We start from the raw sequence: 12,520 nt of genomic DNA on the forward strand, positions 1-12,520 counted from the left end.
TTTGTTTGTTTGTTTGTTTGTTGTTTTGTTTTGTTTTGTATTTGTTTTGTTTTGTTTTTGTTGGGGGGCGTTGGCTTTATGGCTTTCATTCTAGTTCTAACAATAGCTATAAGTGTTTGACGTTTGTGACAATTTGTTAGCATAACAGAGCTAGTTCAAGTTCTATGGACTAGCCTAAGTAACATATTATGGTCCCAGCTTAAGCGTATCTATTTATATTTCTGACGTCACTGTTTCAACCTCTTTCTGTGCATCAAGATGTTTAGCTTGGATCTCGAAATCAGAAAGGGATTTATTCCCTGACATGTCTCTCTTAGTGTGCTCAACCTGTTCACATGAATAACAAACTTTGTTCTAGCGGTTTTGTTGGCGAGACTACTGGAGCAATAACAAACTTCATGCTGTTATTCTATAATACGGGTCTGGGAAGAGTTCCGGCTTTTCATGTTCAAATATTCGTTTGTTTAACGCTCCTCTTCAGGAAAAAATTGAATTAGCTGTCGTGTTTTCAGGAACATAATTAGTTTCCTGCGAGTTAACAACAACGTTCCAACATCTGGTTGCTTGTCCTTGATCTTTCCTCAGTATTTTCCAGTCCTGGCATCCTGCAGTGTTTGCAATATGTCTTGGATCGTACCGGCTAACGAATCTGGAAAATCACATCAAGTATTTCATGCAAAAGCACGGATGTACATTCTGTGTTGACCCAGGCTCGTGCTCATTACCAACTAATGGCGCGTACTGACGAGGGCAGCCGCCATTTCTGAGGTCTGGTCAAGAAATCATCTGATTCACTTCGCTTCTGCTACAGCGTTAGGATTTTCAATCATCCGATGTCTCACACTATGCCCCATTGTCGTAACATTATCTTAAACTTTTGCTATTCTTAAATTTTTTTTAATGATGGATTGGATTCTTTTCATCTAACTAGAAACTAAAGAAACCAACCAAGGAAAATGGATCAAGCGTGAAGCAGAAGAATTGTAGTGCTACCTGATTAGCAACTGACGGAACACAGCACTCCATTATCCAACAAACCTACAAAATCAAAATGAATGCACTAATTTCCTAAATTTCATATTATATGATGGTGAGGAAGGAGGATCCTTTAGACAAAGACAAAATGGAGGACCAGTCTTTCCGTTCAGCCTGGTTTTACCATGGACATGTATAGTAACACGGTTCGTGCTTTCACTTTTTCACAATGCAATATTTACAGTTTGGAGCTGAGTTTTTTGTGTCATCAGAAACGACATTAGATATATAGTAACAGACTAAGAATACTCAGAGCAAACCTTTCCCCAAATCAAAGTGGGTGTAGATGGTCTCTGCTGCCCTGTCATCAAGCATAAAGAACATACCACCAGGTCCATCTCGCTGTTGATCTGCACAAAACAAGAAACTTGAGCGAATCCAGCTGAGAAAGAATGTTCTCGGGGAGGTAAGCAAGACAGTAAACAACAAGGAGGACTTTGAAGTCTTAATGTCTGTTGACAGCGCGGTAAAAGAAAATAATCCCTATTGACGACGCTTTTCAGTTTTTTATTTGTTTGTTTATGTCCCTGTTTGTAAAGGTGGGGGGGGGGTCTACGGTGGTGCATGACGTCAGCAGCAATCACCTGCACCTGATCTCCAGCCCACAGTCACGCTTGACGTCACAATGGTCAGCCATAATCGTGACAGTTCGCCTTTTTCGGATATTGTCTCTTCTCCTTCACCTTCGCCATCGAGAAGAGGAACATCGTGACCAGTCTTCGCTCTCTGGAGAACAGAGGTGCGAGTGAAAGGATTTTCTAGAAATGAAACGATAAAAGGATTCCGGCGTCAGGGTAAAATAGATTACACATGGGGAAAATCGTGATATCCGGTTGGCCGGAGGGGACAGCTGTGACGTGCACCTCGTAATCTAATTTTCAGTAGTTTGCCTTGCGTGCTTCTGCGCGTGAATACAAATGCCAACGCAGATAATAAATGATTATTTGGTCCATTCATTTGGACGGATATATATTATCAGGAGAGTACATAATCAGTGTGATGAGAGTATATTTTACATGCAATTGCATTTCCAGTTTAGGAATGGTCTATAAACATATTTCTGATTTTGTTTGGGCATCGACATCACGTGTCTCTCTCTTCCGCTCTCTCTCTCTCTTTCACATAAACCACTTGTGAGAGAAAAGGTTATAGAGAACAAGAAAGCATGCACGTATTGATTGTGTGCACGTGTAAAATATTCTTCCAATTTTCTGCTTTTGTCCTGACCACGACCTTTTTTTTTTCATATATGAGAGGCGAACGCAGCAGGCAGTCAAACCTGGCTACTAAAAGACATGAGGTCGGCGACCGACCTGTGAAAGTCGATCAAACCCAGGATCTGTGAATAATGTATGTGTTTACTCAAACAGAGAGTGTGCTGTCTGAGTGTCGTGGAGAGGGGAGTATCGGTGCAGGGATCTGCGCATGGGCAGGAACAGGAAGAGCGACGGGCAAATCTGGGTGAATGGGATGATCGAGGGAGAGGTCGGTCAAATATCATTTACCCTAAATATGAATTGGAGAGTGAGAAAAGATAACATTGTGGCCATATGCGTAAAATCCTGTTGCTTACAATTGCTAAAAGCCTGTGAGCAGCAAAAGTGTAACCACCACCACCACCACCACCACCACCACCACCACCACCAGTGTGAGCAAGATTGCTTCAGGTAGAAGCGCAGAGTGCAAACTTTGCTCATTCTGTTGCATCTGTTACTCCTAGTGATGGTTGTTGTTGTGGCAGCAATGAAGCATAATCATTAGAGCAGTTTGCCATTTTCAAAGTGTAAGAAGACAATTTCGTCTCCACAGGACACCAGTATATTACAGTTCAGCTGAATTATACACCTGGCTGCCAGATGCTCACTTAAGAAGAAATCCAGCTGAGAAAGCATTTGCTAGGGAAGGTCACCAAAACAGTGAAGGATAAGGACGACTGTGAAGACTTGCATGTTGCTGAATGCCGCAAGGAACAGTCAGTCGGCAGTCTTCGGGTTCATGTTCAGGTTCAGTTCAGGGCTATGGACGATAACATCGGTACAAAAGCCTGTTGTTTTTAAACATAATCCTAGCTCAACAGCAGGAGACACGGCAGCAAGGTAATGACCATGAAGACCGGCTAGGTTTTGTTTCTGACCTGTCCACGGTGCAGTTGCACGCAAAAGACGGAAATCTGTCTCGGGAAAGAAAGAACGTAGCCCATTCCATGTAAGGGCTCGTTAAATTATAAAATAAGAGAGAAAAGCAAGAAGATAGTGAAGAGACGCACCTTCAGCTTGCCCTAAAAGTGTTTCGCTAGCAACACGTGTCATAGTCGTATCACCCATGCATAGAAATGGCTACATTTTGTCAGAGATGCAGCATGGGTTATTATTGCAGTATAAATGCATTTTGAAGGAAAACATCGTCCGTCCCAGTGGTCCAGAACACTAAAACACCGCGAGTCCTTTTTACGTGGTTGCTGTAGAGATGCGTGTCACCTTGATTTATCAGGTGTCAATATTAAAAACTTGTGGCGCTAATGGCCCACATCTTGTGACTCCCAGAGCGCACTAGTGACAAGGAGAGATAATGAAACCCTCTTATATTGAGTGCGTGGGTTACCTAGTTAAGGTCGGCACAGCATGCAAGGTTTTCATTAAATTTTTTTCTAAAGTTTGACTTTTGTTATTGTAATTTTCCTTCCTGGTTTTCAATACAGCCTTTGTCCTTTATTCTTTTTCCTGTTTAAATTTTCGTAAATTTGTGAATAAGCATGTATGTAAAGTGGACGGTTAATTTATAAATAAGCATCTGTGTGAGTTGGAGAGTAAATTTATAGTCAAGCATCTGTGTAAATTGGAGGGTAAATTTATAAATAAGCATTTATGTAAATATAGACGACAAACTGATATCGTCTTTGCGCTTCTCTCGTTTCTGTCATTGCTATACAAGTGTTTGTTAGCTTGTTAGTGCCTCTTTAAACACTCGAGTCTTACGCTGCTTCTTGTGTCCTGCTGTGAATGTCAAAGTTTTACGGAAAGGATTCCCGATTGTCCTGTGACCAAGTTAATTACTGAAAGCCTCGTGACTGGAATCAACTGCAGAACTCACACACAGCCACACACAGATCGCCACACACAGATCACCACACACAGCCACACACAGCCACACACACAGATCACCACACACAGCCACACACACAGATCGCCACACACAACCACACACACAGATCACCACACACAGCCACACACACAGATCACCACACACAGCCACACACACAGATCACCACACACAACCACACACACAGATCACCACACACAGCCACACACACAGATCGCCACACACAACCACACACACAGATCGCCACACACAGCCACACACACAGATCGCGCCTCTAAGCTACAGGGTGAGAGATGGATGATGGGTTTGGAGTGACTGAGCAATCTGTTTGCACGTCTCACGTCTCGAGCAGCTCATTACGGCGAGTGGTCACTGTTCTGCTCGTGCGGTAAACTGTTGACAAGATTTCCTGCCATGGCGGGGCCCAGCGCCCTTCTCTAATGTAATTAAGTAAGAAAACCTTAGTTAAAATGTCGCCGCTGTGATCCTGTCAATCGATCTGCTGTTTTTCTCGCCTTTTGTCCCTGAGAGAGACATCGTTAGTTTGCCGTGTCCTTCGCGTGTCCTTTCAATTTAATCTGCAGCCAAGCAGTGTCTTTGGGGATGTTTTCTGTTTGAGGTAACATGCAACACCTCTAAAGCAAAGACGACGACAGATTTTGAAGAAACCAGCGTGATAACAACAGTTTTTGTCTTCTAACCTTCTGGCTCAATCACAGAATTTCAGTCTCTCGTCTACTCTGTCAATCCTCAAGTTCTCTCGGTCCGTCCATCTGTCTCGTCCTGTCTCCTGCAGCTGCTGCCCAAGCGGTTGAGTTTATACTGATGAATCTGATGAATCGTTGTTAACCCTGTAAACCTGCAGTTTAGCAATGTAGCATTATAACAAGGACTCTAGGATGAGGTTTACAAAGTGTTTTCTTTCCCATATGTAAGGATTGTGATGAGTAATCGTCATTACACGAGGTCGCAACTTTTGCACGAATGTTGAAACACTTTCTTTGACACTTTCAACTCTTTCTGTCAGTTATCTCGGCCAAACCCACTTATCACCGCAATTAATGACAAAGCGCTTTCCTCCCAAGTTACCCCTAGTTACAGATCATGTACTCTATAATGTCACACTCATCTCTCGCCCAACGCGAGTGTTGGATGGTGACGAGATCACAAATTGGGAGGCGCGCGTGTATGTGTGTGTGTGAGTGAGAGAGAGAACAGACTTTACATTTATAAGTGTATGAGTTTGTGCCGAAAAAAGCGATGAAGGCTATCTTGATTGTCTCCTTCGCAAGTCTGCCCATTTCACTAACCAGCCTGAACATTCAAATAAGGCAAGGGATAGGCAGCCAAAGGCAGAGGATTCCCCACATCAGTAACTCAGTCCTGTCCCTGAAGGTTCTGTGGGATGAAGCAGACTGTCCGCGCCGAGTGTCTCACTGCATCTGCACCATCTTTTCTTTCATGTCTCCGTTCGGCGAATGCTCTGTTTCGCGCCCTGATATCCCAGAAAATCTTCATGGCGGTGTACAAAACAAAGAAAAAAAAAAACTTTTAACTGACTTTACAGTCTCTGCAGACTTTAGATCGTCTACTTCTTAGAGCGTGCAGGCAGATACACACACAAACGCGCGTATGAAATAAATGTATAACATATACACTCACTCAAACACAAACACAATAAATACACATATACACATGCACAAAGCACTCATCCGTTCACACACACTCATTCAGCAGTTACATGCAAGGCATTGCTCTTTTGAAACATTGCTTGACTCCCCCAGTTGTATTTATTTATCTTATTGTATGCAAATAAATGGCATCGCGAAGACAAAATGACGACTGGATTTGTGTCAGACCTTCCGTGTGCTCTGGAGACCTCTTAATGCTTCTTTTGTGATCTTTAGGACAAGCCAAAAGGTCGATTCTCAGGTATTCGGCTGTACACTTTCAGATGTCGAATGTGCGGAACAGCTCGACCTGATCGCCAAACTCTCATAGACTGATACTTCTAAACTATAAGTGCTTCGGCTGATAGTTGTTCGTACGTATAAAAAATCAAAAAAAAAAAAAAAATTCAACGAGATCCGGCGCATCAGTCAACGACGAACACAAATAAAGGAAGATATTTTTTTTTTTAATAGGACAGAAAATTATACTCCTTAAAAATCTAAGAATCATTTAAATTTATGATATTACTAATTTAGCATTTTCTAATTACTATTACCGTCACAAATTTCTTTTTAAATCCAAACTGAGGAAGACTCACCTAAACAGGTTTCACGTGAATAATTTACAGTTACTAAGTCTGATGAAGACTGTACTGGAGAAAACGGTCAGGTCCTCCCAGTCCCATTAAGTTAATTTTAAGGCTCGAGTTTGTTTATAACAGTTTGCAACGATTTCACTAGTTCCAATTCTTAGTTCAGATGAAGATTGCTACGAATGTAACTAAATTTCATTTATTCCTAAACGTGTACGAATCTGTGATGATACTGTGAAGACCAGCTGCGTTCCTGAAAGTAAAGGCACCTTCAGGATATTGAATGTAATTTTATTAGTGTTAGTGAAATGATCATTAAACAAACTTACACTGTTCAATATTTGAATTTACTTTTATGTTGTTGATAGGTCCCTAGCGTTTGTATTTCTCTTTCTCTGGCCCCAGTACTTGAAATGCCTTGCCTCTTGTCTCTAGTGCAGTTTAAACACTACATGCATTCCAGTCTTTAAACCGATCTCGGAAATCTTTGGGAAATACTGTAATGAGTTTACACTGACTACTAATGTTTACACATTTTCCTCTCTGTGTTCCTTCATGCTCCTCGCAATGTGTTTGTTTGTTTGTTTGTTTGTTTGTTTGTTTGTTTGTTTGTTTGTTTGTTTGTTTGTTTGTTTGTTTGTTTGTTTGTTTGTTTGGGACGCCCTTCTTTGTCATCATTACCGACTGCTCCTTATATCTTGTAGAGCGCACTGAGCTCGCCTCCTTGTGGGGAATTACACTATGTATTTTTTTGTTTAATTGATAATTCATCCCCTTAATGTCTCTTGTAATTTGTTTTCCAAAAATTGAGTTGTTTTACTTGTGGTGATCAGCAATGTATTGCGGTCCGGCGCCGAAAACACTCAGTTCGCCGCTGGAATTCCATTCATGTCTTTCCTCTCTTTATCGCAGTTGAAACAGGGAAAGAAAGAAGAGAGTGAGTAAAAAAAATAGTTTTTAATCCTCCCTCTCCTCCTCCTTCCCCCCCCCCACTCTTTTTTCCACAACTGTCATTTTTTTATACTCTTCTGCGTTTCAGCTTTTGTAAGGTCTTCCTAGACATTTTGTACAGAGGTACAGGATAGAAAATTCTTGAAAAAGAAACACATTTACACAAATAATTCTGATTGTACGCTTACATGTAATCTTTGCTGTTTTACCGCTCGTCTTCTGGTAAAGATTCTTCGATGTTGTACGGATTCATTTATAAGCAAAGCTTTCCTTACAGAGCTTCTGACTGGAAAAGAAAGCATTAAAAATAATGGCATTCAGGACAAACCTACGCTAATTCGCACAAGAATAATTTTATTTGGTTTATTTGTCTTGACCTGTGTGGGCAGAACAGCACAGATTTTACTTTTCTTTTTCTTTTTCTTTTTTTTTTTTTTACCCCTGGCGAAGCAACAAGATAACAACTGCGGCTCTGGTACGTACTGTGTACTGAAAAACCGGCAGACGAGTGCACAGCTTAATCCAGCGCATGCGCATCGTGAGTTATCTGTTCCCGCGCATGAGACGGCACCACTTTGATTATTCTCTCTCTCTTAAGTATACTAATACTCAGAGTGTGGCGATATTTGTGTGTGCATGTGGTGGGTGAAATCTGTGCAAATCCAAGCCGTTTGTCTTATCTTAACCAAAACAACTGCTTTTGTCTACGGAAAAGATATCCACTATGTTTGACTTATTACTCTAGTCCGGGAATACATTGAGTGTTGGCGGCTTGTCGGGAGATGTAAGTGTTAGTATAATAGTGATCTGACCATTAAATTAGTACTCCTATGGAAATCGGAGACATCCTCCACAGAAATTCTAGGAAATGCATAGTTTGTATATGCGTGCTTTTGTCGTGTTCACACAGAGTGTGAGAGTGAAGAGAGTGAGTGGGGACTGGTTGTGCTTGGCCATGACATGAGGACACAGTGCTGTTTCCTTGTCTATGTTAAACAACGTTTGTCCAGGAATGACAACATCAGACGATAATATCCTGACTGTAGCTGCTGAGGAGAATGCAACCACCACCTCTCTCGGTTCTCACCAGCCCCCTTTCCTCTCTCAGGCCTTCACTTAGTCCTCCGTGCCACTTACTTTTGGCGTTGCGCCAAATAGCCTGGAGGAAGGGCACGTAAGCCTGTCTGATCCTCCTTACGTCCGCGCTTTGTTAAGTCCGTGTGACGCTCATTAGCCGAGCATGCTGTAAGTTTAAAAATAAAAGAAGGGGAGTAAGGGGAAGTGCCCTTTGTCATATAGTGCGGCCCATGGAGCCATTATCTAGACGACCCACGCCGTTGCACCAATAGTGGATCTTTCGCGGCCCATCGTGTCAAAAAAGAGTGTTTGTGAACTCATTCCACGAGCAAGCTTGAAAGGATTTTTGTTGTTATGCGCAAAATTACAGTAAACAACACAAAGCTACGAAATCCTGGCTTTGTTGACAATCTTCAAATGCTCACGCAGGCGATAGCACCCTTTCCTGATATCTTGACGATCTGCGGGTAATCATGACGGATGGGATGGAGGAAAGAAAAGTAGTGGTGAAAAAGACATTAGAGGCAGACATAGGGAGACCACACAGCGGTCCACAGAGACGTGGAAGGGTGTAGGGGACATGACTGGTGAGCAAGAACTGCGCCAGTCTCTCTCGGCGCCAGAGTCGTATGATCGTACCCACTCGGAGTACCTCAAAGGTCTTCATTGAAACGGAGGTCGTGCGCTGATTGCAAGAAAAACATATAGGTGTTGACTATAAAGCACTCTTTGTCTTCAGTTGCGACAATCTCTGTTGTAATCCGCCATTGCTTGAGCAGGAGAAAGTGGGATGGTGTACACTTCCTCCGCAATAAGGAGGAGGAAATAAGACTTTTAATTCCCACGTAAGAGACGTGGATATGACGAGCAGATCGTGGAGAAAGGAGGGCATGGGCTGGCGGCACGGCGGCTTCCCAAAATTCCTCGCCGGCGGAGAGAAAAGGCGTCTCCCAGACGGATCGCCTTTCCTGTCGTTTATCGTTCAGGAACTCGTCTCACGACTGCTGCAGCTCATTTCGGAGCGGGGTCAATAGCAGCTTGTCAGAGAGACGGCGCTAATGGAATGGACCGCTGCTCCATCCAAGACAAACGTCTGCAACCTATTGCGCAGACGCAGACGCAGATCGATGACGTCACGTTACTGTTCAGACTGGGCACGTGCTGATGGCCGCCGAGAAGCTACGGACTGAGAGAGAAATAGGAGGAGCGTTGCACGTGCGGCCTCTCCGTTTTCCCCGCGCATGGAATTGTAAGTGTGCTGCTCCCTACTTCCACTCCCCGCCACCGCCATCACCAGCCGCCTCTTCTAAACGCCATGACCGCCAGAGGTCGGCACCTCCAGCGGATGTGATTTCGTAATGAGAAGAGAGTGACAAGGTTGTGGTCTTGCAAATATGCGTAGACTGATGAAGACCCAATGCTAAAGTGCTCGCTGACGATGTCCATCAAGAAAGGACCCTTTCGTTTTCTGGTCACGGATAAAGCATAATGAAATCCTGCCAGCTCTCACTCACGCCAATAAAATAAATATGAAACTGTCATGAGATACTGGATACAAATATAGAGCGAAACAAAATGAAATAAACTGGTTTCGATAAAAGAATGTAGATTAGAAAGTGTTTGATGATGATTGATTGATTGATTGATTGATTGATTGATTGATTGATTATGCGTTTTTTTTCAAGGGAGATTAGTTCAAAAAGAAATGTGTCATATTGTACCTTTGCAGAATAAATTGAAGGTCAGCTATGTTAGCAACTAATAATAATAATGGCAAGCACATTTATATAGCGCCTTTCTCCGGCGTCAGAGCAAGTGTGGTACACAAATAAGAGTGCTCTAGCAGAGCGCGATTCCTCATCAAGAAAACTTCAGTTCACTGCACAGAAAGATCAAGTCACAGTCCAATGAAAAAAAAACAAATACAAAGATAGGGAGGTGATGTGACACAACACGCAATTCGACGATATCCAGTTTCTCGTGGGAAGAATGTAGTAAGGACATTCAGCCAGGTAGACATCAGAGGGAAGAATAATATGTATAAGAAGTCGTCTTCGACCATTTAGCAAAAGGGAGATCATCACAATTAATAACAGACTGTAGATCTAAATATAATCGTTTGTTTTTCCATCTTTTCATCAAGGCATCCAAGCAAAGAAACTGAAGTATTATGCCATTGAAACAAGTGTTTACAAAGTGTTGTCTAGATGCACAACAATTGTTGAAATGAGTGCTACAGATCACTGACCGCGAAGAAAGTGACAGCATATGGAGACCGTTAGTCAACGAAAACTTTTATCTCATCTGCCCATTCAAAAAGAAAAAAGGCAGAAGGCCGCAGACTGTTGAGAACACAGAGAACGAAAGGAAGATATATATTTACCTTGTTGATTCATTTACCTCTAATGAGGTCTCAGATCAGCGACACCCGCAACTCACAGAAGAAATAAAAATATTAAGAATGCATCTATCCACTCATATGTATTACAGCACTGTCACTTCTGTACATACACCTTTCAGTCAATGAAACAGAAATAAATTTGAAATGTAAAAACGTTAACACACAAACATAAAAAATTAATAGCACTGTCAGTATTGTACATAGAACATTCACATACACCTTTCAGTCAAAAGAGGAAAGAGAAGCGAAACGACAACAGAAAAAAAAACAAAGAAAGAAATCGTTTTACAGAAAAATAACAACTTATAAACAGTGCGTCCACAATGGAGCTACAATGGTGAAGTGTTTACAGCTGTGCACGTTTCTCTGCGATGAAGTGTAAACAATCGACATGAATCTAGGTTGAGTAGACAAATTTGCGCTAACATCTTCTTATCCAAAAGCACTGGGTACAGTTCAGAATAAAGTGCCTATGGCTACGTTTTTACCTTTTCTTGTCTGTCGGGAATCAGAAAAAAAAAGAGTTTGGACATTTGTTGAGGGAATGCGTGCTTTTTATCATGCCACTCAGACTCGTCGTTTTGGACGCCATCGTCACAGCCGCTTGGCGTCGCTGGCTTCCGCCGTCACCGCCGGAAAGCTTCGGAAGACTTATCTTTCTATTTACTGTCTTTGTTTCGATCTCACACTATTAGCTCCGTTATCAGGGGTTGGGAAACGGATAGTCGAGTGATTAAAACACTGAAGGTGGACTGGTTCGATACCCATGTGGCGCAGCAATCCTACATCTCCCCCACCCACTCCAGTGGTTACCTGACTCCATGGATGGTTGAGGAAGGTAAAGCAGCGGGGAAGAGAAGAAGAACCCTCCCTCACAAAAACTTGGCCCTGAAAAAAACTTATGGTCTTTAACGCCGTACCCCCTTCGCCAAACGACCAAAAGGTTGTAGGGGATACCTTTACATTCAGACGGAAGACACGTATGTTTATAGGCGTATTTAAAAAGCATTTAACTTTATAGTTAAAAGATTACTAGAAGGATCAGCAATATTTTGCGAACAGATACGACTGAAGACACATTCCGTTTCTTTGACAACAATAAAAAATAAAGGATTTACTGAGCTGTAATACTAGCGCAACACATTTCCCAATGGGCTTACTCTTCCAGGTGAAGTTAATAAGAACAAATAATAATGATATCCGACTGTCATCATGTCAACTGTTTCCCTAATTCACCCACCCCCTATCCTAAAGAAGTCTTTAGAAGGGAAGCAACTACAGCTTTTACATCAAGAACAATGACTTACAAAAGTAGCCTCCCTTCTTAACATTTACCCTCCTTTCTATCTGTGGATTTTTACGAAATGGACCACAGGCGCTTTAAAGAAGTATATTAATGCATGCGAGTCCTATATAGTGCCCCGGTTTTCAAACTTTTCCGGACGAATACCACTTTCGAAAATTCGAACTGACCGAGTACCCCCTTTCGAAAATACGAATTGACCGAGTACCATATCTCCCAAACCTACCCTTACGATTAGTCATGGTGCTCGCGTACCACTCGTCATACCTTTGCGTACCAGCAGTGGTACACGTACCACAGTTTGAAAGTGTGGTCGCTACCAAAATATGTTATCACTGACCTATACATCAACAGATCCATAATACTGATTGAACTTCGGTTCCCACATTAA

This window comes from Pomacea canaliculata, linkage group LG5 (genome assembly GCF_003073045.1).
Source record: "Pomacea canaliculata isolate SZHN2017 linkage group LG5, ASM307304v1, whole genome shotgun sequence".
NCBI classification, from domain to species: Eukaryota; Metazoa; Mollusca; class Gastropoda; order Architaenioglossa; family Ampullariidae; genus Pomacea; species Pomacea canaliculata.